Source organism: Mobula hypostoma, chromosome 30 (assembly GCF_963921235.1).
Source record: "Mobula hypostoma chromosome 30, sMobHyp1.1, whole genome shotgun sequence".
In the NCBI taxonomy this organism is placed as follows: Eukaryota; Metazoa; Chordata; class Chondrichthyes; order Myliobatiformes; family Myliobatidae; genus Mobula; species Mobula hypostoma.
This window is the reverse complement of record NC_086126.1, coordinates 7,479,359-7,482,734: the sequence shown is the minus strand read 5'-3', so window position 1 is coordinate 7,482,734 and position 3,376 is coordinate 7,479,359.

Here is a 3,376-nt window from a genome sequence, read left to right as displayed (position 1 = left end):
GAGCCTGGTGGTTGCGGAGAGGGAACGTCGACTCTGACCATGAGAGGTCTGCGCCGGGCATTTTCATGCCTTACAAGGGGTAGTAACAGTTCCTGAACCTGGAGTTCTTTCCTGTTGCTAGCAGCTGAGTCTGTGCTGTGCAGCTGGCGGAGAAGCCCGGAACAGCAGACAGCTTCAGTGGGAGAGTTTACAGTCAACACTTTACGCACGGTCGCAAGCCTGTCCCGTGGCAACTCGGCTCCCCGCTCCCTTCCCCGAGCCCCAGACTCCTGGCCATCAACTGGCACTGCAGAGTCAAAGAATGACACAGCGTCGAAGTGGCCCGCAAATCCAATGCAAGCCGTGTAAAGAAAATTCTTTCCGTATTTCTCTGCAACGCCTCCCCGGGTTTTCTCCTCAACCCCCGCACAAGGGGCAATTTACAGAGACCTGTTACAGACATCCCACCTCTCCCGGAAGTTCCGGGAGTCTCCCGCAAATTGATGGTGCTACCTCCCTGAAATGAGTTTTTGCAGGGTGGGATGTCTGCCTGTTAACTCCACTCCTCCGAGGGAGACCACCGCCTCGTCGTAGGGTTTGGAGGCCTGCGTGCCCCCGGTGACCCGGGGAGCTACGCTGGCTGGAGTCCCCTGTGCCAAACAGGGCCGGAGGGTCAGACTGGGAGTGGTCCGCCGGCCCTCCAGGCTAACAACCCTGAGTGGTCGGACAAAATTGTCACGGGAACACCAGTGAAGGGTCTTTCTACACCTGCGTGCGGCGGTAATCCCCAATCTCCACCCGGGACTTGAGCGATTAACCGAGAGGAAGCTACTGTCACGATGCAGGAGGCCGTGGACACCCGCCAGAGATGGGGGGGGACCTTCATCGCCGCCCGAAACGCCAGCGGGGTAACGGGCAGTGGGTAGGTTAGGGGATGTCGCCGTTACAGGAAGAGCGTTCAAACTCCACACAGACAGACAGAACCGAACCCGGGTCTCAGGCGCTGTAACCTAATCCCACTGTCACCACGCTGATGTAAGAGGGCGAACCCACAGCAAACATTTGGCCCGGACGGGGTATCCCTGGATGTGTCCTCAGACGAACAGGAGAGATTATGCAAGAGTAACCGCGCACTGAGAAAAAATAAATAAACAGTTACCTTTGTCATAAAATTCTGTGCAAATAAATAAACAGTTGACGTTTCGGAATGAGACCCTCCTTCGGGACTGAGAAGGAAGGGAGGGGGGAGATGGCAGAATAGAAAGGTGGGGGGGTGGGGAGGGGAAGGAGGCTGGCTGGAAGGTGACAGGTGAAGCCAGGTGGGTGGGAAAGGTGAAGGGCCGGAGAGGAAGGAATCTGATAGGAGAGGAAAGCGGACTGTGGAAGAGAGGGAAGGCGGAGGGGCACCAGGGGGAGGTGATAGGCAGGTGAGAAGAGGTAAGGGGCCAAGGTGGGGAATAGAGGAAGAGGGAAGGGGGAGGAATTTTTTTTCACCGGAAGGAAGCTACCCAGATGGAATATGAGGTGTTGCTCCGCCACCCCGAGGGTGGCCTCATCGGAATGGGAATGGGAATTAGAATGTTTTGGCCACCGGGAAGTTCCGCTTCTGGAGGTTGGAGAGGAGGTGCTCGACGAAGCGGTTGCCCCCCCCCCCCCCCGATTTACGGCGGGTTTCAGGTGCTGTACGGATCAGCTGGCGGGATTTCTAGCCTCTCCTTTCTTCAGTCCAAGGTCCGCGGCCGATTTAAGAAGACCGCGATCATCCCTGTACCTTAAGACAAGCAAGGCAACGTGCCGTGACGACTACGGCCCGGTGTCTCGGACATCTGCCACCACGAGCGGCTTCAAAAGGCCGGTTATGGCACCTGTAAACTCCAGCCTCCCAGACAACTTCGGCCCCCTCCAATTCGCCTACCACCGTAACAGGTCCACCATCTACAGCGGACACCGTCTCCCCGGCCCTGCTCTCACCTCTGAGCAGTGAGGACCCCTTTACGCTAGCCCACTGTTTATAGACCACAGCTTCAATGCCTACTACTCCAAGCAAACTCCCCCCCCCCCCCGCCCCAAGCTCCAAGCCCTGGGGCTCAACGTCTCCCTCAGCGGCTGGATCTCTGACCCCTGATCAACGGGGTAGGTGACAACGCCGCTTGCATTGTTATTCTAAACACCGGCGCCCCCCCCCCTCACACACACACACACACACGGCTGCCTCCTCTGCCCCCTGCGCACTCCAGGCGAGGTAGGCCAGTTTCCGCCCTGACCCCCGTCTACGAGTTTGCAGGCGGGGCGGAGTGCAGGATGGAGGTAAGAGCGTTCGGCGCCATAGCGACACGCTTTCCCTCAGCATCAGCCAAGCTATTGACCTCAGAAAGGACGGAGGGGGGGACGGGGTGGTGCCCATGCTCCTGTCCACCTCAACGGTGTTGAGGTTCAGCGGGTCGAGAGAGAGATTCAAATTCCAAGAAGTCAACATCACCGCCACCCTGTCCTGTTCCAAGCGCACTGACACCACGGACGAAATATCTCAGCAATGTCTCTACTTCCTCAGCAGGCTGAAGTGTTTTGTCATTTCCCCTATTTGGATGCAACTCGGCTTGGTCCATGAGGGCAAGAAACTTCAGAGAATTCTGGATACAGCTGAACACAGGATGTAAACCATCATCCCCTTCCATTGACTAATAACTCCTCACTAACCCAGTGAAGCAGCCAGTGTAATCAAGGACCCCACCCATCCCAGACACTTTCTCATCAGCCAGAAGATACAATAACCTGAGATTGTGTACCGCCGGGTTCAAGGACAGCTTCTGCTCCACTGCCCCTTGTCGAAGAACAAATGTGCTGACATTGGAGAGGGTTTAAAGGAGGTTCATGAAAATGATTCTGGGATTGAAAGACTTATCATATGTTATGTACCCCTAGGGGTTCATATTTTTTGTGGACTATACCTTTAAAAAGAAAAGAGTTGTTCAACACAGACACCCTGTTATTCAGAGAGAGAGAGGCGAAGACTGCTTTGAGATGGTGTTATGGTTTCTCTGCAGCATGTTTACACTTCTGCGAGGATACTGCCAGCTTCTGTGTTCTTACAGGGAGAGAACACGGTGAGATAAATAGAAGGTCCGCTGGTAGACTGGCAGACACATGGCTTTGGACACTGAATGAGCTTTGTTGTGCCCACAGAAAAAGTGGGTTTTGGAGGATCGATCAGCGGCTGTCGCGGTGTGAAAAGGGTGTGACTGGTGGGGAGTTATTCGTGTGTCCGAGTCTCGCCTGGGTTGATAATTCCACCACAGAAGAACGGTCCCCTTTGTTGTGGTCACAGTCGGTGACTTCTCAAGGATTTCGGAGGACAACGGGAAGATCGATAGCGTCAGCTCACCTGAAGACTCAAATC